The sequence below is a fragment of the Oryctolagus cuniculus genome, chromosome 10 (genome assembly GCF_051225735.1).
Source record: "Oryctolagus cuniculus isolate XC-2025 breed Fujian yellow rabbit chromosome 10, ASM5122573v1, whole genome shotgun sequence".
Classification (NCBI taxonomy): domain Eukaryota; kingdom Metazoa; phylum Chordata; class Mammalia; order Lagomorpha; family Leporidae; genus Oryctolagus; species Oryctolagus cuniculus.
In genome coordinates this window covers 46,243,106-46,267,360 of record NC_142876.1, presented here as the reverse complement: position 1 = coordinate 46,267,360, position 24,255 = coordinate 46,243,106, and the positions used below count along the sequence as shown (strand labels likewise).

General features: G+C 44.3%; 1 long non-coding RNA gene across 6 annotated transcripts in view; it reads right to left on the bottom strand.

Moving 5' to 3' along the window:
• Positions 1-24,255, bottom strand: part of LOC103349317 (uncharacterized) — a 29,945-nt gene that overhangs the window by 5,039 nt on the left and 651 nt on the right. For 2 of the 6 annotated variants that reach the window (XR_016214071.1, XR_016214070.1), the window contains exon 2: positions 22,310-22,425. This is a non-coding gene — a long non-coding RNA (uncharacterized LOC103349317). Of the gene's footprint in view, positions 1-1,387; positions 1,584-5,584; positions 5,810-11,818; positions 12,060-12,419; positions 12,444-22,309; positions 22,426-24,255 lie in introns of those variants that run through there. The other 4 variants (XR_016214068.1, XR_016214069.1, XR_016214073.1 and 1 more) reach the window with 4 other exon arrangements.

Genomic DNA, 24,255 nt, shown 5'->3' with positions numbered 1-24,255 from the left:
GGAAATGCACAAAATACAAGCATCATAAATGCTTCTAAATACACCCCTGCCCAAAGAAGCCCCCTTTGAGGTGCCCTACAGTACACTACGTGGACACTCAGCTGGTGATAACTCACAGGCGTCTCCTTCTGGAATCTGCTGTAATAAATAAATAATATGGAATAACAGAAATAAGACAGGACATCAAAAGCAATATTGTCCACACCTGTGCACGCCCAAAAGACCATTTCCTAGCATAGGAGTGACTGTGAGGGTTATGTACTTTGTCACCACAAGATGGCACTATACAAGCAGTAAAAGAGGCAAGCCTGTGTTCAAGCCAGGAAGAAAAAAAAAAAAAAAATTCAGCAACCTAGTAGATTCAGGAGCAATTGAATCTCACACAGGCCTGTACCATCCGTATCCAGATGTACCCCTCCCAGATAAAGTGCACTGTGCTTGGGATCGCCTGGGAAATGAGGCCCAGATTATGGGAGTATAAAAAAACCTGTACCACGCTTGCAGTGGTGGATGAAATACAAAGCGGCTTTCTGAGGTCAGTCATGAGCCTCTGGTTGTGTTATAAATACTTTGTGGGGAGGGGAGAGCGTTTGGTGCAGCGGTTAAGAAGTTAAGATGCTGCCTCTGATGCCAGCATCCCCCACAGGAGAACCTGGGTTCAAGTTTCAGCTCCACTTGTAGCCCAGCTTCCTGCTAATGCACACCTTGGCAGGCCACAGGTGATAGCTCAAGGGTTTGGGTCCTTCCACACCCATAGCAGACCCAGATGAAGTTCCTGGCTTTGGGCTTTGGCCTAACCCAGCCCTGGCTGTTGTGGGGATTTGATGAGTGAACCAGAGGATGAAAGATCTCTCTGTCTATATCAATCTCTCTGCCTTTCAAATTAAATGAACATAAATAAATGTTTTACATGTACTTCGAAAGAAATGATATCAATGAATTAACAACACATTCAGTCTGATATGGACTATTTTAAGAATAAATGTGATGTTTTTGCAAGACTAGATTCAATTAAATGAACATTTGTTGAATTCTCACTCTACAAAGTTGAATGAGCCCCAGCACTTGGTCTCCAGGGCCTCACAATAAAACACAGGTATAAGTTACTAAGTAACCTATTCTAAAAACCAAAACAGCCTGTCATGAACAAGGCATTGAAAACAGAAAGAAAATGCCAAGGTTGATTGGATAGATTTAGTCCTCTTTTGATTCATTTCCCTTTGTTAATCCCAATTCCTCCAAACTGAAAGGGGAGAGAGATTATCCAGGAGGTCTTCTTAGAGAGGTGGGCTTTTCATGAAAATTGGAGATGAAGTGAACAGAGGAATCAGCTGGACCCCAGGCCCATCTCCCCCAGATGAAGAGTGGCAGGTGTGTGGGGACTCACAGCACTGGGGCGGCACAGTCGTGGATGGGAGGGAGGCAAGGATCACCCCCTGGGAGACTTGGAACGGCAGGCTAAGGCTGGGACCGGACTCTACACCACACACAGCCTCCAAACATTTCGGAGCAGAAACAGTCTCATGACCAGGTGCTGGAACGAACCCTCAGGCCAGTGGAGGCTGGGCTGGAAGTGGGAGATTCTGAAGGAAGAAAATTAACAGCAATTCCAACCACCACGAATGTTAACTATTAAGCCTCTTTTCCCCTCTTTCACTGATTTTTTCATGTGTTCTTGGTGCCTTTTTCTTTGCTGTAAAGTAAATGTAATTGTTTTGTCAGCAAGGTCACAGAATCCACAGAGGCCAAGAAGATAAACACAATCAGAAGCACCTGTTAGAGCCCAAACACAATCAGAAGACAGAACTTGGTAAAAGATTTATTTTCCCAAACTTTTCATTGGGGAGCTTTATTAAAAATATATTTACTTTACTTATTTTAAAGGCAGAGTGACACAGAGAGAGGTAGAGGCAGAGAAAAAGACCTTCCATCTGCAGGTTCACTCCCCAGATGGCTGCAATGATCTGGGATAAGCCAGGCCAACACCAGGAGCCTGGAATTTCATCCAGGTCGCTCATGTAGGTCTCAGGGACATGGCATCTGGGCCCTCTTATGCTGCTTTCCCAGGTGAATTAACAGGAAGCTGGATCAGGAAGGGAGCAGCCAGGACTCAAACTAGCACTCCAATAAGGGATGCTGGTGTCTCAGGCAGAGGCTTCCCACCCTGTAACCCACTGCACCACAATGCCGGCCCCTATTGGGAAACTTGTTAAACAGCAAATTTGAAAAATACTCATATTCCTACCACCAAGATGCCAACATTAATGTTTCACTATTCTTGTCTCATCGTTTTTACCTCTCCATTCATTTGTGTATTCATTCATTAGTTTTTCATTTAATAAAACGGAAATTAAATTGTAACTAAAACGGAAATTAAATTGTAACTATCTGTACCCTTCTTCTGAGATACATCAGTGTGCAAGCCATTCAAGGTTAAGATTTGCTAATGTTTTCTTTCATCTTAGACAAAATTAGATGCCATTAAATGCATCCACTCTAAGAGTGCAGCTTCTGGGGCTGGCACTGTGCCATAGTGTGTTGAAGCTGCCACCTGCAATGCTGGCATCCCAATATGGCCACCGGTTCGAGTCTGGCTGCTCCACTTCTGATCCAGCTCCCTGCTCATGCACCTGGGAAAGTGGTGGAGGATGGCCCAAGTGCTTGGGCCCCTGCACCCATGTGGGAGACAAAGAAGAAGCTCCTGGCTCCTGGTATTGCAGCCATTTGAGGAGTGAATTAGCAGATGGAAGCTACCTCTCTTTGTCTCTCTGTATCTCTGTCTCTCTGTCTCTCTCTCTCTACCTGCTCCCACCCTGTAACTCTGTCTTTCAAATAAATAAATCTTTGTTTTAAAAAGAAAGAAAAAAAGAGTGAAATTGCTAAGTTTTTTAAAAAAGATTTATTTATTTGAAAGTCAGAATTACACAGAGAGAGGAGAGTCAGAGAGAAAGAGAGAGAGGTCTTCCATCCACTGGTTCATTCCCCTGATGGCCCCAACGGCAGGAACTGTGCCGATCTGAAGCCAGGAGCTTCTTCCGGATCTCCCACATGGGTGCAGGGGCCCAAGGACTTGGGCCATCTTTAACTGCTTTCCCCAGGCCATAGCAGAGAGCTGGATTGGAAGTGGAGCAGCCAGGTCTTGAACTGGTGCCCATATGGGATGCCGGCACTAAAAGCTAGGGCCTTAACCTGCTGTGCCACAGCGCCAGTGCAATTGCTAACTTTTGACAAATGCATATGCCTGTGTAAATTAAACTCCTTGCCAGAGGTGGAAATTACCATTACTCCCAAAAATAATAAGGTCTTTTCTGGATCAGGCCCCGCCCCCACACCAGACACAATAATTTATTTTACTTAGAAAAGGGGCTTTTAAAAAACTCCCTTGGAGAGTTGTTGCCACACCTAGAACTTTACATAGATGGATTCACTCCTGTTCCTTGGAATAAAGCTTCTTTCACTCAGTATAATGTCTGTGAGACTCACCTGGGTTGCCTGTATCAGTAATATGCCTCTTTTTTTTTTAACAATAGTAGTCTATTGTATAATTATGTTAATGTTTTTAGCTGTTATCATTTTGATGGACACCTGGACTGTATTCAGCTTTGCAGTATCAAGCATAAAACCTCAAAAAAAAAAAAAAAATCTAAAGGGCCAGAATTGTGCACAGCGGCTTAAACTGCCTGTGATACTAGCATCCCACATGGGCACTATTCCATGTCCCAGCTGCTCTACTTCTGAACCAGCTCCCTGCTAATATGCCTGGAAAGGCAATGAAAGATGGCCCAAGTGCTTGTGCCCCTGCCACCCACAGGGGAGACCCAGATGGTGTTCTAGCCCAGGCCATTGTGACTATTTGGGGAGTGAACCGGTGGATGGAAATTCTCTCTCTCTCTCTTTGTAACTTGGCCTTTCAAATAAATCAGTGAATCTTTACCCAAAAAATCAAGTCTAAAAGCTCTGTGAAAATTCCTGTTCAAGTCTTTGTTGCCCCATATGTTTTCATTTTTCTTGGGCTGATGACCTAGGAGTAGAGATGTTGGGTCACAGCATAAGTCTATGTTTAGACAGTTTCAGGGGCTCCTTTTCTCAAAATGCCAAGCAATGCTTACCAAGGTCTGTCTTTCCCAGTTGGACAATTTAAGAGAAATCCCTGCATAAGAGCGCTGTGGAACCACCAAGTGTTGGTTCCCAGGCCTCAAATTCCAGACAGCAGAGGGGTCCTTCCCTTCCATGTGATGCAGCCACCCTTCCACACATACCGCCCACAGCAAATGAGAGGACAGATGAGGGCATAACTCAAGAGTAGCCTCTATAGGCTGTCTAGAAGCCCAAGAAGTAGGCTGTTTCAAAGATCTGCCCCTAATGGGATGATGGTGAATAATAGGTCCAGTTAATTCCTTTCTCTGAGAATTTGGAATGAAACATCGATAAGAGGCATTTAGTTAGAAATTGTCACAGAAGGGAAAAGACACACAAACAAAGCATTCTTCAAATTTTTTTGAGAACAACCAAAGATGTGGTTAGAGCGAGATGGAGATTCATGCTTCTCTAGTGGACAATCTCTTTCATACAGAAGTTTCTCTTAAAAAAAAAAAAAAGAATAAAATCTCCATATAACCTGGAGAATTCTAAACTAGAGTAAAATAACTCACGATGGGGTTATTACAAGTGCAGGATTTTAAGTCTTAAAAATCAGACAAATTAGTTTAAGGATCCACTTACCTCATCTACAGCCAAAGCTAGAATATAATAGAAATAAAGAAAATGGTGAAAGGATACCTCTCTTCCTCTTTCTTTCATATTCCAGTGATGTTTGGCTGAAAGTACAAATCAGGGGCTTCAAAAAAGAAGTGGAGAAAACCAAGAGAAACTATAAAGGAAATAGAAGGAACTCAGAGAAAAACCAAATGCCTAAGCCTCCCCCTTCCCCACCCCCAATCCTACCTAGCCCTGGTCCCTTGGGATGAAGCTCATCTGTTACCTAGTGCTGCCTCCTCTGACCTCTCTGAGGACTCATTGAAAGCTAATCAGATTCTGCAGCCCAGCCCCTAGAGTTTTACCTCTGGAGATAATCTGACAATCATGAAAAGATGCACGCACGCAATGTTTATCACAGAATTATTTATGATGTAAAAATTACAGACAGCAGGTTACAGGTGAGGTTCATTCAAAATCAGCTCTCTGCAGTTCTAACAGGTGCTTCAAAGTGAACAAGACAGAGATACTCCCACATTATTTTTGGTGCCTGCAAAGATGCAAGGACACCTGAACTTATCGACCCATCACTGCCTTCTGAACTTTCCAACCTTGTATGCCAGCAAACCAAATGTGAAGGGCATGGGGACAAGGGGTGGTGCGGTGACTGTTCCTCGCCACCGCCTGAGAATTGGGCAGGCTTCCCGCAGCTTGCCTTGACCGAGGAGGGGAAGTGCGCCACCCGCCACTCAGCCTTCCCCAAACCGGGGGACAACCAGACGCGGTGGGGAGCCCAGTGGAAGCAGGGTCTCACTTTATTGTAAAAGGGAGGAGTATATATAGCTGAGGTACAGAGCGGATGGTACAGAGCAGATGAGCAGATGCGGGCAAGGGGTGGGGTGGTGTGAGGCAAAAGGGTCTTAGCCACTCCTGTTATACCACCTTAATGATCCTTAGGCAGAAGCGCCCTGGGGCTGGGGTGTTTGCCACCAGGGATTTGAAGCTTAAAGACAGGTTTTCAAATTCGAGGCAGGCTCAGGAAGTTCCTCTAGGCCTCTCCGGATTCAGCGTCCCCCACAGGGTGGCACCCTGCAGCACTGCTAGGTGAAGAAAGCTGTAAGACACAGTGGCCTTCATTACTCAATAGCTCTCACCCTGGTCAAAAATCATACTCACGTGGGCATTTGGTGCAGCAGTTAAGATGTCACTTGGTAAACCTACGTCCTATATCAGAATTCTGGGTTTCAGTCCTGACTCTTCTCCTAATTTCAGCTTTCTACTAATATGCATTCTAAGAGGCAGCTGGTAATGGCTCAAGTACATAGGTCCCTGACATTCATATAGGAAACATGGTCGGAGTTCCAGGCGCCTGGCTTTGGCCTGGTCCAGACCCAGCTGTTGTCAGCATTTGGGGAGTGAACTGGAGGATGGTAGATCTTCATCCTATCTTTCTGTCTGTATCTCTTTGCCTTTCAAATAAATAAAAATAGCTATAAAAAGTGTTGTACTGCAGGCATTACTTAAGAAAGGAAAATAAATGTGTACTTCCTTTAGAATAATAATCCTCTGAATCATAGAGAAAATCTCACCCACAACAATGGTGGTGATGACAATAATAATAATGGTATCCAGTATCCAATATATGCTGAGCACTTTCTGTGGGTGGCACTATGCTAAGCCCTTCTCATTCCGTCACCTGTTTTATCCTCACCAACAGTCCTAGTGATAAACTCTACCATTTCACCCCATGTTAGGGTTGAAGAAGTTATGCAGTATGCAAAGATAATGATTTGTCCCATGCCTGTAAAAGAACATTTAGCCCTAGCTCAACAGATAATGGCAGGAAGGGCCCTTTGCATCTCTGCAAATGGTTTGGTTATTGCTTCTTCCAATCTGTGGACTGCTGGGACAGAGAGGGACTCTTTTTTTTTTTTTTGACAGGCAGAGTTAGTGAGAGAGAGAGACAGAGAGAAAGGTCTTCCTTTCCGTTGGTTCACCCCCTAAATAGCCGCTATGGCCGGCACGCTGCGCCGATCAGAAGCCAGGAGCCAGGTGCTTCCTCTTGGTCTCCCATGCGGGTGCAGGACCCAAACACTTGGGCCATCAAGAGGGACTCTTAAAAAAAAAATGGTGCCAGGGCCGGCGCCGTGGCTCACTTGGTTAATCCTCTGCCTGCGGCACCGGCATCCCATATGGGCACCAGGTTCTAGTCCGGGTTGCCCCTCTTCAAGTCCAGTTCTCTGCTGTGGCCCGGGAGTGCTGTGGAGGATGGCACAGGTGCTTGGGCCCTGCACCCATATGGGAGACCAGGAGGAAGCACCTGGTTCCTGGCTTTGGATCGGCTTAGCGCCAGCCATGGCAGCCATTTGGGGGGTGAAGCAACGCAAGGAAGACCTTTCTCTCTGTCTCTCTCTCTCACTGTCTATAACTACCTGTCAAATAAATATTTTCAAAAGCATAAAAAATGGTGCCAAAGGCCCAGTAAATGATTTCTTCCTCAAATACCCCAAACTATTTTTCATCATTGCAAACAAAAGTGCCAAGTAGAAATTTCCACTGGCCTGTAATCTTTAGCTATCACTTAGCAACAGGGAAACAAATGAAGGTTGACAAAGCCAGGCTGATTAGCATTCCTTTTTAGTGGAAAGATCAGGGTTATTACAAGGTAGAGCCAACAGCTCTGAGGCCTACAGGGGCAGTAAAGGTCAGGCCAAGTTACTATTGGTTTGTGGATTTTTCCCTTCAGTGAAAAACAAGCTTTCTTCGTTCATTTGGTTTCTATGATCTTAAAAAAAAAAAATTCTGGGCTGGGTAGAGACCCCAGCTTCCTCAATCTCTGAATCATATCGAGACCTTGAACCCTATCTGTAGCCTCTGCAGCGCCCGAGTTTTCTTTCTGTACAGATGTCCACACCAGCCCATGAGAACAGAGATCATTCATGGAAGGCTTTGAAGCCTACAAAGAAATTGTCAAGGGCTGACTTTCACAAGTGGAAAAATAGCAGTGATCTGCAATAAGTGAGGGAAATACATTCACAGTGCCAAAGAGAGCTGGAACAAGCTTGGGGTCAACCTGCCTTATCCTCCCGCTGGGAGCCACCTCTCAGCCTGTGAACGCAGGGGCGGGGCCGCTACCACTCACAGCTTCTGGTTCAGGAAGTGCTTCTGCAGTCTGGCTGGAATCTCTCTCGATACTGTTGCAAACTAACTTCTCCTGGCACTCTTCATTAAGGAGGTATCCATCTTAAGATTTTTCTTAGTCTTCTTTTAGTGACTTGATAGCGCAGTGAATTCACACAGACATTTCTCCAGATTTGATTTTTGTTAGTTCCTAACACAGTCAAAGCTGACTATAGCATGATCCAACACATTATACATGAATCTTAATCCTGCTTCGGGGCAGTCCTTTTTTTAAAAGATTTATTTTTTTATTTATTTGAAAGGCAGAGTTTCAGGGAGGGGGAGGAGAGATCGTCCAGACACTGGTTCACTCCCCAGATGGCTTGCAATGGCTGAGGCTGAGCCAGACGGAAGCCAGGAGCTTGGACCTTCTTCTAGGCCTCCCATGCAGGTGCAAGGGAACAAGCACTTGGGCTATCCTCCCATTATTTCCCAGGTGCATTAGCAGGGTGCTGGATTGGAAGTGGAGCACCTGTGTCTTGAATCAGTGCCCATATGGGATGCCAGCAACGCAGTTGGAGACTTAACATACTATGCCACAATGCCAGCCTCTACAGTGCAGTTTTTTAAAATTTTTAATTTTTTTTTACAGGGCAATCTTAAAGATATTAGACACCAGGGCAATCTTAAAGATATTAGACACATGCACACATAGCAGGACCCAAAAGCATCAGAGCAAGCCATGAGAAAATCCGACTCTGAAAGTGGACCTGATATTGTCTATCTAAAATTCATTTCATGGACTGAACATTTGTTACCATAGCTGGCAAGTGACAGAGTCTCTGATGAACAAACAATGTAATTCATAACTTCCATCTGCTCTATTGCTGACACCAACCTTTCTCCCTAAAACCTTGTTCTTTAGTAAGAGTTCTCAACAGGTCCTGCCATCTCCAGTGATTTCCCCCAAAGCGGCAGGATATAGGAAACAGCAGGCAAAGAAACACCAACTTCCTGCTTGTCTCCTGCTTAACGATTTTCAAGATTCGTTCTGGGGAGTCAACAGTTGTTCTTTCAGCTTCAATGGAGAGCAATTGAAAAGGTTGGCTGGATTGTGAAATTACAGTGTGGTGGAACTTGATTTTTATTTTTATTATTTATTTGAGAGTCAGAGTTACAGAGAGAGAGAGACAGGGAGATCTTCCACCCACTGCTTCATTCCCCAGATGTCTGCAACAGCTGAGGCTGGGTCATGCCACACTTGGGCCATCTTCCTTTGCTTTCCCAAGCCATTAGCAGGCAGTTGGATCAGAAGTGGAGCAGCTGGGACTAAACCAGCATCCATATGGAGTGGTGGCATCACAGACAATAACTTTATACACTAAGCCACAACCAGGGCCCAAAGTTGGTTTTTCCTAAAGGAGACCTTGAGGATCGCAGAGCCATAAGCTGCTGTGACCAGCACTGTCCTGTGCCCTCACCACTGCACTTGCTTTGGACCTTCTTCCTTTCTGGCTGATAAAAGCAGAAAATGGCAGTTGCTGACTTTCCTGCACTCTCTGATGGCAAGACCCTACCTTATGGCTTAACCTCGGTCCACAGAAGAAAGTCAGAGGGGAGAGGCTTTTAGCAGTCCTGGGCTAGCGCTCATTTCACCAGGTCCCTGGCTTGGGGTGCCCTCCTGCTCCATGGCGGAACACCTGGCCCCTGGTGGCTGCAATGGACCAGGAGGGATGGCGGCACCAGGCTGGGGTGCCCCTTGAACCTGGCTGAGCTTCCAAGGTCCTCCCAGTGGGCTGGAACCTGGGCTTACCGCAGGCCACTGCCACGTGACCTCTGAGGAGGGATGTCGCCCTGTGCACTGCAGCTTGGGCGGTCCTCTTGTCTCAAGGCAGCCTGGGGACCTCCCAGGGCAAGGGAGGGCCAGGGGGGCAGCACTTCTGAAGGGGCCTCCCCTGAGCCCAGCGCTGCCCCACTGGTGCAGGAAAGCTATAGAAGGAGAAGCTGGAGGAACAGCCTGAGGACTCCCAGGACATCAAACACTGTAGAAAGCGCTGGAGCAGCTTGCCAAGCTCCTGAGGCGAAGATCACCCAGGCCCACGGGGCCTCACCCTGGGAGATCCCTTTGAAAAGCTTAGCAATGGATGAATACATCCAAGGTCTGATGATACAGACTGACACTTAGGCATGAGACACTTTTAACATCTCCTGTCCTGCAAGGAATTCGTTGCCCTTTAGCAGCTCCTTGAACTAAACTAACACATCCTGCAAGCCCACCCAGAGTCACATGAAAACCCAGCTGGTCAGCACGGCGTCCAGTGCTTTCCTCTGCCGCCTCTCCTGCTCCCTTGCAGATTCTGCCAACTCCTGGCTTTGTTCCCTTCTCTTGCAGGATATTTGGCTTGAGTTTTGGCTTCTGCTAAGGATTAATCATCAGGCCTTGCATGTATTCATACAACTTTGACTTTTGCTGTCCTTTAGAATTTGAATTCCATTTCCCATCCACAAGATCCAAGCACCCCACATAACCATATGTCCGGGCCTTGATACCACCAAGCTGGGACAATCCCATGTGCACCAAGCTGTCTCACCCAATTCCGCCTATGGGAGCGCATGCGCACACACACATACACACACACAAATGAATGGAGACCACATATGGCTTGATCCATAGGGTTATGTGTAACAAAGCTTCAAGGGAATTTTTCTCCGTACATGCATTTTCCCCTATGAAATTCCTTAGAGTTGAATGTGTATATACAAAAAGAAGGAAGTGCAAAAATCAGGTGTGATATCAGAGGAAATCAACCCCTAGTGAAAGAAGAGTGTCAAGTTCATTAGAGACACAGACACCTCTTCCGTGTCTTCTCTGACCAGGTTTTTATTTACCTGTAGGTCTTCTGCGGCCATTAGTGCAGCAATGCTGAAACATTGTCAATGGACAATGCATTTGACAAATCCTTTTTATCCAATAGTAACATGCCAGATGCTGTCATTCATTTTCAAAATGGAGAATGTCATTAAATTTCTGAAGTAGGCACAGGTAAGAATTTCATTGCTATCTATTTCATAACTAAACTCAGTGATTATTTTTAAGAATATTTATGAGTTAAGGAATATAGGTATGATATTTATGATGAAATCTTCCAGCTGGTCTTCAGTTTGTGCATAATTATGCTTCATAGTAAAAAGTAAGCAAACCCTGGTGCATGAATTTTGTTCAGCATTCTTGGTTGGGAACCTTAGACCTGCTTGAGCACTGACATGAAATACACTTGTACACAAATTATTCCAACAGCTTTAATTAGGCAGACAAAAGCAAAGTTCTTCCTGCCAAAAAGCATTTCACCATCCAGCACCTGAACTTGACTGTGCTGCAGGGCAGTAACCTCTGCAAGTTAAGTCTGCAAGGGTTGGCAGCTCTGCCCCAGGAATCAACATGCGGCTGCTCCAAGTGCTACCCCCACACCAGGGCTGCCCACCTCAACCCTGGTGCCCACTCATTACTTGATTTCTGCTTGCATTCTATTATGTCTGTGTTTCCAAGTACTAAACTGCACCAAGACACCCAGTTTATATGAAGACACATATGTGAGTGCCTTTCCACACCTGGCTGGTTGGACAGAGTGTGTGTCTCTGGACTCTGTCATCTCTAACACTAGCCTCCTTTAATGTCTGCCTTCACCCACCCCAATTTCATCCTTTATTTTCAATGTTATCAACTGAACAAAGAAGTGGTTTCATTGTATCACCTAAGAAAGTAACACTCAAGTGGCCTCAGGACCCTATTTTAATTTTTGTTTAAAGTTAATCAATTGAAAAGACATAATAATCATAAAAAGAAAAACCCAATGGCTTGGAACAAAATAGGTTTCCATTATTAATATGGCTATCCAGGGGAGTTCTTTCAAGCAGAGTTCTTTGTTTATTGAGGCAAATAAAAGTCTTAGGTGAGAGAAGTGGCTGTGTGAAAATAGAGGCAAATAGAAAATGAGAATCTTACCTGTCTCAGTCCTCAATTTAGAGAAAGGGGCAGGACTGGGTTAGCAAAGTGACCATTTCCACAGCCCCAGTGCCTACACAGTGAAGGAAGCATGAGTAATCAAGTATTTTCCCCTTGGTTGATGTGAGGATCAGGTCCCCTGCACCTCTCCCCGACTGCCAGCACCAAAGGTAAGGTCTTTCCCACCTGTTCTGGCAGTTGCTCTTTTACACTGCAGAGTGTTAGCCTTTGAGAAACTGTCCTTTCTTTTTTTTTTTTTTTTTTGACAGGCAGAGTGGACAGTGAGAGAGAGAGAGACAGAGAGAAAGGTCTTCCTTTGCCGTTGGTTCACCCTCCAATGGCCGCCGCGGTTGGCGCGCTGCGGCCGGCGCACCGCGCTGATCCGATGGCAGGAGCCAGGAGCCAGGTGCTTTTCCTGGTCTCCCATGGGGTGCAGGGCCCAAGCACCCGGGCCATCCTCCACTGCACTCCCTGGCCACAGCAGAGGGCTGGCCTGGAAGAGGGGCAACCGGGACAGAATCCGGAGCCCCTACCGGGACTAGAACCCGGTGTGCCGGCGCCGCTAGGCGGAGGATTAGCCTACTGAGCCGCGGCGCCGGCCGAGAAACTGTCCTTTCTGAGCCACCTGCAGGAGAAGTAACAATGGAATCGAAGTTACTAAGATGCTCACTTATGTCCAAAGTGCCTTAAATGGCCAGCAATGTACCAGAATCCTCCATATAAGGCCTTTCTCTGGGTTAAGGCTCTGTAGTGGCTGTTGTTCTAACATGATAAACCCTCTAAGTCCAATCAAGTCTGGGGACTCTAGGGGAACTTGGATGGTCTTGGGTCCTGAGTCCAAGTTATGCCAGTTCCATGTTCTGGGCTGATCTTCTCTGTAGGAGGGAGCCTTGCTCAGAGAACTGATGAATCTCTGCTTGTAGTAGGTGAAGCGAACCAGGTTAAACAAATGACTGTGAGACAGAGAGACAAAGAAGATAGAATAGGGAGGGCTCTTACTGCTCCAGTCTAGGGGAAGAGAGTTAAAAAAAATCATGGAGGGGCCGGTGCCGTGGCTCACTTGGTTAATCCTCCACCTGCGGTGCCAGCATCCCATATGGGCGCCGGGTTCTAGTTCTGGCTGCTCCTCTTCCAGTCCAGCTCTCTGCTGTGGCCTGGGAGGGCAGTGGAGGAGGGCCCAAGTGCTTGGGCCCTGCACCCACATGGGAGACCTGGAAGAAGCACCTGGCTCCTGGCTTCAGATTGGCGCAGTGCCAGCCGTAGCAGCCATTTGGGGAGTGAACCAAAAGAAGGAAGACCTTTCTCTCTGTCTCTCTCTCACTGTCTATAACTCTACCTGACAAATAAAAAACAAAAAACATGGAGAGAGTGCAATCTCAGGGAACAGTTAGGGAGAAAATGGCAGAGGAATCTTCATGCAAATTAGAGGGACACTGAATCTACATGGAGGATGAGGATGCGCACAATGCAAGACCCCAGCAGCTGAGAGCCTCAGGACCAGCTTTGGGGAGTGAGGTGACATCAGACTGCAGCAGCCCAAGCCACTGGTGATAAAGCTGCAGGAAGAGCCCGGCTTGAGTCTGGCTTAGAGCGCTGTGGGGGACAGTATACCTGCCAACCCAGAGGAAAATAAAAGAAGGCATATTTCTAGTGTTCTAGTCACAACCCTGGTTTCTTCACCGAAGATTTGTGCAGTCTTGGATGGTATAGGAAGCAAATTACTCCATCCTGGTTTTTCTACTTCTCATCTATAAAATTCATATAAGAAGAGTAGCCACCCCACAAGGTTGTTGCAGTGATGAAATGTGCAATGCCTAGTGCATGACAAGCTCTCACTGCGAAGTATTGTTCCATGCCAGCTGCTGTAACTTTTGGAACCTCTATTTTTAATCTGGAAGTGGAGAGGTTGTACATAGTGATGACTAAATTGCCTTCAGAGCCAGGCATTCTAAATGTCTGTAATTCTACAACCAAAGAGTTAAGTCTAGCTGAAAGAAGGGGACACCTTAAAAGGAGGTTTTTGAGACACATTGAAGTGAAAAAAGGAAAGAATAGATGGAGATCAGGTTCTGTCGAATCACTGCTTTCTGAATCTTTTTTCTACCGATCCTTACCAATCTTCAGTGTTGCAGAAGAGGAACAGGGAAATTTGAGAAGCCAGAAAATCTTTCACACGCCTAGAGGATGGTAAGAACAGGATTTGAACAGAGGTCTATGTGACCCATGGCCCATGTTCCTCCAGGAGACCCAGCTTATCTTCCACATGGGACAGGGAGAGGCTGGAAATAGTGTAACAACATGGATATACAGGGTACAGTGAATTCTGCTAATTAAATGTGAAGTATCAGTGGTAAACAGAGATGTAAACATCCGACAAGGTTCACAACCACAGTGACAGTCCGGCAAGGTGGCGCTGAAGGAAGAATCTGTTCTGTGTATATACAGGAGTGTTTTTTGAGAGCTTTTCCCCCTGGATTCCCTACAGATCCAGCTGCTCCGGCCCTTGAGGTAAGAAACCAGAAGACCAATTTTAAGAGTTTTAATGGAGACACACGGCCTCCTGTGTACACATCATTTCCATTGTGATTGTTGGATTTCACACACCCAGTTTGGCCCCCTTCAGCCTGCGTAAGACTTGAAATTACAAACTTTATACATTCAAGTTTAGATTATCCTTCTTAAAGAGGATCAATCATTTTGAAATCCCCAGATAATCCCCAACCTTATTCACACTATTTTTTTATTCTGCTTTCCCAGAAAGTGACATAAAATCAGTGGCTTTGAATGTCAAATCTCAGCCAAGAATCCAACCAAAATGGTGTACCAGGGTCCCAACGATGCTTCTTATTTACCTCTAGCTCTGGGCTCCCAAGCACATTCCACTTCAGTCATGGTACTGGGCATACAACCACAAGAGGAAGCAAAGAGCCTCCCTTCCAGGCTGGAAGAGGAATGGGCAAGGACAACAGGCACCGTCCAGCCTCCTCCCATGGGCCCAGGTCAGAGCCCAGTCTCAATGTGATTTCTGATCCACTCTAAAAAGATGCTCAGACAGCACCCACGGCAATGCTGCAAGGGCAAGACTGGGAAGCATCTAGCAGAGAGATCCAGATGAGGTGTCCAGAACAACTGTACCCAAAATTCCAAAAATTGAGCAGTGATCCTATTGATGTTGGGTCCTAGATGGTCCCGAGGGCCCGGAGCCCACTTTGACCAATTCTCCCATCAGAAGCTGGATTACTTCACACCAGATTCAATACATTCTTGTGAGGAAGAGCTTCCTGCTCTACACTTCTCCCCAAGCCATAAAAGAGAGGTAGGAAATTGAGAGAAGAGGAGAGAGAGAGAGAGAGAGAGAAAGCAGAAAAGTGAAAACAGGCTCTAGTTAGGTAGAATCATGAAATTTCCAGTGAGAGAATGCCTCCTTCCTTCTCCCTCCTTCATTTAGGGCCTTTGAATCTTTTGGTATTCTATAAGCCCCAGCACAACCTCTCCTCCACAGTCTTCTTCAATGCCACAGTCCAACATTGACATCTGTATTTTCCCAAATGTGCTGGATAATTTCAGTCTGAGTCACCAACCAAACACTTTATTATGTGCCTCTGGTTTCAGGTGTATAAACCTGCCTCCTGACACACTCTTTTAACAGGAAGTTTCAGTTGCTCAACCACAAGGTTATGCTAGAAACTTCCCTTGCAGCCAACACCTAGTACTGAACTTCACCCTCAAGATTGGCATTGACTGACTCATTGATCCCTCCTGGGACCGTGCTGTTATGATTGCAAACACTGACTACAAGAACCTCAAGCACTTCCCCTTCAGGACCAATACTGAAGACCATACTGCTCTTGTTCACTATCTGGGGGGCACATGGGTATGGCCAATAGCCTGCCAATCCTTGACCTAAGCATTGAGAGTGATCTGAAGTTGATATTCATCCAGAAATGGGTTACCATTTCTCAAGCACACACAACACATGACTTATAAAACATGTAACCACTGCTTACTTTCTATTAATTTTGTCATAGATTTGTTTTTTTTAAGCAATAGAAACAATAGTAGCTTTTGAACAGTAGATAGCAGGTCCTAGGAATTGTTAGAGTTAAAAAAATGCCCACGCCATATTAGAAAAGGGTGGAACCAACGCCTACACAAAAGGCTGTTCTCTCCGTTCAGAGAGTGGCATGAGACTAAGTGCAGTCCAGTCGGATCTCCCCACTCGCAAACACAGTCACTGAGTCTGCCAATTTGAGCTTCTGAATTCACAGAAGCTCAAAGTTTAGGGCAAAGTTTAAATGCTACTGATGTAACTGTCATCCTTGACCCGTTTGCGAGGAGGTGGAATCACACACAATCTAGAAATATGGTTTAAACAGTTCTGTTTCACCTTACAATAGACAAGGCCCAGATCCAATGCTTCTCTCTCTCCAGAGCAGATTATTCAGTCTCACCCTTGCATGGCTAGGAAAGGTGAGATATAAGCTTCATCATATTCCAGAGTATTAATAGATACAACCTCTCTCTCTCCTTGACCTTATTCACTATCTTCATTTTCACAAACTCTCTGCAGTGATACTGAACTGGCATGGTGAATCCCATGGAAATAAATGGGGGCATCATGTGAATGCTCCAATGATCACCCTATGTTTCTACATGCTTCATCAATGAAGGGGCAACTACCAGGTTAACCAATAGTCTAATGGGTTTATGTATTTTATTTTTATGGTATTTGGAGTCGAGGAAAAAAAAATGAAATGATTCTTAAATTGAGTCAGAATAAACTGATTACTCTCCCCCAAAATTGGGGTCTGGAACCAGGCAGTCAAGAGCTAACAACATTTTCGATAAAGTATCCACAACAAACAGAGCCAAATATTAAACTGCTGAACTAAAAAGATAAGTCAACTTCCCCCAGCCACCTCTACCTGACCGGCCTGACACTTACGAATTACTGTGGACCATAAATGGTGTCATACTTCTTACTCATTATATCATTCAATCCTTTCTCACAGGCAGATGCATTCTTGTCACTACTTAACAAAGGGCACCAAGCCTCATAGATTATATGATAAACTCAGCTAGAATTTAGCAAGTCAGACTCAAACCAAGATTTTTGGAAAATTCGAAGCGCGTGCATTTTTCCATGACACTACATTACCTCTCAAGTGAAATCTTACTTCTCTGCCTAGCAGTCCTCACTTACAGCCACAGTGGGTGTGGACAGATTTGCATATGGCCCTACACCAAGGAAGTCAGGAGATGTTTGGAAAGCTTCAAAAGAGTAGTGGCACCAAAAGTGCATACTACGCCCTTTACAGCAATTCCCAGCCGAGTTTCTTAATCAATATTCCCTCAACTGACACAAGAGATTTCAAAAATCACATCTGCACAGTTGTGTTCCACATACTCATGTGTGTAACCTTCTTTAAAAATAGGCACTGAGTCACCATGTGGAGTTTCAAGTACAAATGTATCCGTTGCATCTATTGCCCTGGAGGGCTCCAGATGGAGGCTAAGTCAGTGAAGGACTCCAGGGAATGAGCACACACAATGCAAGATGGGACAGTTTACCTGTCCCAGGAGCTGGCTTTAGCCCCAGAGCACCCACAAGAATGGTGATAAGAGACTGTGAATGATGTGGGCTGACTGCAACTGTGCTGTTAGGAAAACCACTAACCCAAATCTACCAGCAACAGCACTAATCTTCATGATGACTTTAGAATGATTCTCAGAACTAAGGAGTAGAAGACAGCCAGTGGGGTTATACGTGACTCAAATAAAGCTATGGATAAATTATTTTTGTGTTTGATGCAAGCATTTGTTCCAACTGAAGAATTACAGTGTTGGCATGAATATGTATTAAAAGAATCAAGGCTGAATTGCGTTCCAAAGGAATTGTATTGACTACACAAGCCACTAATGACATGGTTTACTTCTCCGGAAGAATCAGCACTCTTTTTCAGAGTGACCTTGTAATTTAAACTCTTCAAGCTGAGAGTACAATGAACAAGCTCCTCTGCTGAATTCATAAGTAACTAAAACTCAGTAGCACTAAGCCACTATTTGGTTAATTCTTTTGCTTGTTGAAATTTAGGTTGATCATTGTCTGACCAACAACCTTCCTAAGCTACTAATATCTGCAAATAGTGTTTTCTATGCAGCTTGGAGAGACTCAGATTCCCTGAACTTACATGTGAGAGGTCATTAGCTTTGGTTCTCCCAGTGCAAAATTTTGACACCTGATTAAGGGCAGCAAGTAGTTTCCTGTTTGCCTTATAGGTGCCTGGCCAAATGAATCTATTTCCGAGCAAGGTTGGATGGAATCAAAGGTAGCCATGTAGTTGGTCACCAGTTGTCCCAGCCTCTTTAATGTCCCCAGCTCACACTGATTCTCTGTCCTGCTAACACCATAGGAATTTTCCATCATTGTATTTAAAAGTATCAGCAGAACCATAGAAAATACAACTACAATTTGAGATCACTTAACTTATACTTTTTTAAAATTGTCTAGAGAGGGATATGACTGCGTCAAGTTTACCTAGCTAGGAGGAAGTAAACCTTCCAAAGAAATCAGACCCCAAATTCCATGACCCAACCTCACTAAACCTTAATTTTATCTAAGAAAATTACTTTAAAACTTTAGTATCAGCATCAGCCAGAGGGCTTGTTAAAACAGAGGGCTGGGCCCCACTCCACAGTTTCAGTGTGTCTTGGGCAGGACTCTAGGATTTATGTATCTAGAAAGTTCTTAGGAAAGGCTGACACTCTTGGTCTGAGACTCACACTTACAGAATATGTGGTTAGGAAGAAGAAAGAAGTTGCTCTCCTGACCCCAAAGACACAGAGATACACCTAAAAACTCCGAATAAAGAATTTTGTTCAGTGTCTAAATCTGTTTTGGGATAAGTACATTAGGTAAATTTGTCTTCTACAATGTGTGTTTTAGAGACTATTAAATGTCCAAGGGAAAAGCTTCTGCCTACCCTGCTGAACTGCAATAAAGGAGTTTTGAATTTGAGTCTGGACTCAAAGATGAAGAAAGGAACCCTCAGGCAAATACAGAGCTTATGGAAAATGACTTGGGTGATGATGGGAGGTGAGCATAGGTGAGCAGGCAGAAAGATGAAGGCATCATCCAGGGATGGAATGAGGAGCCTGGGGCTCAGAGTCAGTCTGCCTCAGTCTTGCACTTGCGATTCAGATCATAGGAAAGCAGTGAAATTGTTGAGCTCTGATCAGAAACACCTGAAGTCAGATGCAGAGGGCAATACAAGTGTTGGCTCATTGAGACAGAAGGCAAAACCCAACTGCACTGGAGATGACTCCATCTTTTACTGAATCATTCAGGAAGCATTAACCAGGCTATCCGTATGTGCCACACCTGCACTACGTACTGTGGCTGTGAGAGCAACAAGGCAATTCCTATGCTGTTGAGGTATTAATGCTACAAAACAGAAACAAACAACTCTGATTTCATGGCATAACTGCCGAAGGAAGGTACAAAGCACTTCTGGCTTCTGCCTAAGGAAAACCTCTGTTTTGAGCTTCTCTTGCTTTTGTCACTGACCAATGTTGGTTTGCCCCAGGGTTGTATCCTTGGACTTTTTGTCACTAAAGTCTGCTGGTGACCCCTAAGTGCTGGAGTCCAACTCACATGCTCATGACTCTGAATCTCCACGCCCCAGCCTGGTTTCATCCAAGCCTCATCGCTCAGGCTTTCATTTCCAGCTTTCTTCTAGACACACATGCCTGTATATCAACCCTCCAAACTTAACACGTCCAAAATGAGATTTTTTTTTTTATATTTCTAACTACAGGGGTATTTGTAATAGTTTGTGGAAAAATATAATTAAAGGATAACTTTATTTTGATGCAAGGAAATTTTGAAATCCATGCATAGTTTTTTCATAATATACATTTTCATGACATTTCGAAGACCCCTCCTATGCTCCACAAACTTTTTGAAGTACCCCCATGTAAGCTATTGATTTTATTTCCAAACATCTTTCCAAACTAAATAAAATATTTCCTCAAGTCATTCTTAGCTCTTTCTGTCACCTACTCTCTATTCCTGATGTCAACAGAATCTCTTATTTGTACTTCCATAACTATTTGTCACCTGGCCTTTTCTCTCTTAGACTGTTGTCCTCATCATAATTTTGCTGATGCTTGAGGGGGAATGAATGAGGAGGGGCATGCGTAGGAGGGTGGTCTGTCACAGGATTGTCCAGGTGCAGCTAGAGCTTGAAGAACTACAGCAATAACTGAGGGTGGAGTAGAACCAAGTCATAGCTATCTTTGAATGTCAGACAAAGGGCATTAGACTTCATTTGGCTGGCCATGGGGAGTGAGAAAAAGCTTTTGAAGAGAGATGTGATGTAATCAGAAGTATGCATTAAGAAGATTAATTTGGCAGTAGCTTATAGAAAAGATTATATGGAAAATAGATTAGCAGTAAGGAGATCAGCAAGGACAAAATTGCAAAAGGTTGCACGATTAACAATGAAGGTTTAGACTCACTGGAGCCGTGGAAACGCAAAGTACCAAATGAGAGAAATATTTTGGAAGCAGAAATAGTACTTTCCATAGTCTTGTGCTAGAGAGAAGTACAATTCAACAAAACACCTGAAGTTCTGGTCCTGACTCACAAGGAGAGCAAGAATTCCACTTAGACAAAGAGTGACGGGGTCAAGGGTAGAAATTCTGAGGGGATACAGAAATGCAGACTTCAGGTTTAGACATGTTGAGCTGGAGGCATTCTACATGTATGAGAGAGCTGCGAGATTCAGAGGGCAAGGCAAGGCCAGAATGAACAGAGATAGATGTCTCTACACAGAGGTTAGAGAGCAGCTGTTTGAGTGAGGGGTCCAGGTAGAAGACTGACAGAGTCCTTGGGAACTGATGATGATAAGAAACTGGTACCCTCGAGGTCGAACAGGACCTGCAAGGGAAAGAGGCAGGGAAACCAGACTGGCACCACTGCTGTGCATCTTCAGGCAGGAGAAGTCGCTAGGCAGACTGGCTTCCAGAAGTGATAGAAACAAGAGAAAGAATATATGTCAAAGGTAGTAGAAAGATGAAGAGGAGCTGAATTAAGAGGAAGGAAGGCATAGACAGAAGAGGTAAAAGTACAATGATGAGTCGATAATGGATGATCTTAGAAAAAGGCAGATCAAGGTCAAAGTCTTGAAAGATGAAAGATAGTGGGGGTGGTCTAGAAGAAATAATGGACCCTCTTGAAAGGAGGGAAAAAAGAAGAAAGAGGATCAAGGACTAGTCCACAAAAGAATGAAGGTTAAATGTTTAACTCAAGTCTTTAAAAATAAGTGGGGATGCAACAAGAAGTCAGTAAGTTTGGATACAAGAATTAATGAGCTGCAATGAGAGTTGCACACAAATTAAGTACATTCTGGGGGGCATGATCAAGATAATTCTGTCACTTTCCCCTTAAGCCAGTATAGCACATTGCTTCCTTCCCTAGAACTGCCCATGCACATGGCGGGGGACATCAGGATCGGGGAAATAGCAAAAGTTGAAGAACAGAACACCTCTAGGGTGCCTAATGTGAGAAACACAGAAATGACTGACCCTGGGACATGGGCTAGGAGGAAGGGCAAGTGAATCCCAAATAGATGTGACAAAGCCTCTTGATCAGATGGGGGAACTGGCACCATCCAAGAAAGCCCAGGAGAAGAATAGTTATTGGGAGAAACTAGATTCCAATTAAGATAAAGAGGTAGAAAGAACAGTGAGGGTACTCGTTGAGGACGGAGGGGAGCTCAGGCTCCATGGAACTGAAGATGTCTGGAACTCAGTGGAAGGAAGCGACAGAGAAGTAATCCAAGTGGTAGTGCACAAGTGAACAGAAAGGCTGAAACGTTTGAGAAGAGGGAGGAGTTTTCATCTGTGGGGAAAGAAGAGCAAGCCTGACTTGTTAGCCCACCTCTTCTGCTCCCTAACAGCTCTGTCAACTGGAAAAGTCAGTCAAATTTCTCTATCTCTAAGGAATGAAATCGAGCAACCTAAGAATTCCCCATTGTTCTGTTCTCATGATCCATTTGTCCAGGACACCAAAGACCTTGTTTAAGGAAAGCAATTGAGTATTACAAGGAAATCTAACTAAAGTTCAACTTGCCTTGCCTCCTTTGCCTCTACTTTTAAATTCTTAATTATCCCCCCCTTCATAAATGATATCTTCTGTTTATTCAGTGGTTATTTTGATTCACTGTTTTACATCTCTGTCAGAAAGACCCTTTCTAGTCAACTTAGGTCCTAAACTGAAGAATCAGTTTGACCCCTCCATCTTCCTCAGTACCCTGTCTCTCTGGCACCAGCACCTGCTTGACCCTGGCTGTCGCATCACCCCTTCCTCCTGTCATCAGTGGCACTACACCAGCCCCACTTCCTATTGTTGGCTTTGCAGGACAGGTGCTTACTGAGGTCAGTGTCTCCAACTGGAGCCCAGCTGGCCCACTCCATAGTGGGTGTTACCTGGATGACTTGGCCTGATCAATGTCCAAAGTCGACTGAGAAGGCTCAGAATCCAAGTTTCATCAGAAAAGTGTCAGAGATGAACTCTCAGTAACCAGCCTCACAAACACTAATTCCTGTAAACAACAATAGTAATATTTCCTAAGAAAGCCAGCACTCACCCAGGTCAAAATAACATTCATTTTCTGGCATGTCTCCGTGGGAAGTCTTTCCTATTCCAGGGAAAGTCCTGCCCTTGAGACTATAAGTCCTTCAACCCAAATAGCCAACACTACAGCTTCCTTTTCATTTCCTTCCACCACTAATGAGTCCCAGGGTGACTACCTGTTTGTTTCTTTATGCAAACTATTAGATTCCATTAGATTCCAGCCAAGCCCTGCTGGCCTAGGGGCCATTCTGTCTCCTTCCCCAGGCTCTTACATTGTATATAAAATTAAATATAGAAAATTACCAAGAAAATCAATTATATTGAGTGCCTTTGTTAAAATGGTTTTCCAAATTGTGATAGTGTAAAATGTATGCATTTCTATTAATTATAAGTCTCACACCAAGTCTAACAACTACCATAGTTTCAAAGTAGTGATGAACATAGGAGGTATTTGACAACAAAATGTGGAGAAGATTCAAGGACCAGATCTTGATGTCCAACATTGGTTATGGGAACAACAAGAAAGCAAAGCCCACGCTGCCCAGTGAAGTTCCCAGGCCACAGTGGCAGGGAGCTGGAGGCACTGCTGATGTGCACAAACCTTCCTGTGCGGAGACTGCTCACAGTGTTCCCTCCAGGAACCGCAAAGCCATTGAGGAGAGAGCAGCCCAGCTGCCCATCAGAGCTTCCAACCCCAGTGCCAGGCTGCACAGCAAAGAAAAGGAATAGACAGCTTGGGTGCACGTTTTATTTGTGTTTAAATAAAACCTTGAAAATTTCCCAAAAAAGGGAAATATATCTACCAATTAGATGTAACATGAAAATGTCTGACATCTATTGGTGACAAAGGCACAGGTACTACCAACAACTACTCTGATTTGCTGTCAGCATTTATAATGTAAGGAAGGGCTGCAGTTCAATTAGAGGTGTGTAAAAATAAGCATGTATTTTTTTTTATCCATTATCACAGATTTCCTGAATCCTAACCATGGGCAATAATTTGGTGATCCCAGGTTAAGAACCCCTACTGAGGTGGCCTGGCATGGCTCTATTGTTGCTTGTTTGTTTGGTTTTTTAAATAATTACATTCTGATTTAGCAGTGTATCTCTCACAGCATAATTTCCAGGATCTTGGGCAACTCATTCCACTTCCTAAACACTACCTACAGTTATTAGATATATTCTCTGCCTTTTCAATAACATTTTTTACATTTAAAAAAAAGTATAAAATGATTAACAAAAACTGGAAACAACTGAAATGTTCCCCAATTGGTGAATGAATAAACAAATTCTGGCATATCTATTCAATTGTCTGCTGCTGCATGCAGTATCATGGATGAATAGTAAAAGGCATTATACTAATTGAAGGAAGCCAAACTCACAAGGCTATTTAACATCTGATTCCATCTATATGACATTGCAGATTAGGTAAAATTGCAATTACAGAAAACAAATCAGTAGTCACTAGTGGTCACAAAAGGGTGTAAGTGTGGTTGCATGATAGCATATATTTGTCAAAAATCATGTTTATCCCTAAAAATGAATTTTACTTACATAAATTACAGTGCAGTATATCTTTTAAAGTATGAGTTTTCCTTGTATTAATCATGGTACAATATATCTTTGAAGAGTATGGGAAAACAATTGCATGCACTCACAAAATAGAAGTTGTATTTTTTAATATCCATTCAGACATTCACAAAATAGAAGTTGTACCTTTAATATCCACTCATAGAGGAAATACATATGAGGCTCAAGGACCAGCAATAACTCCAGGAGGACATGGTTGTAGGTAACA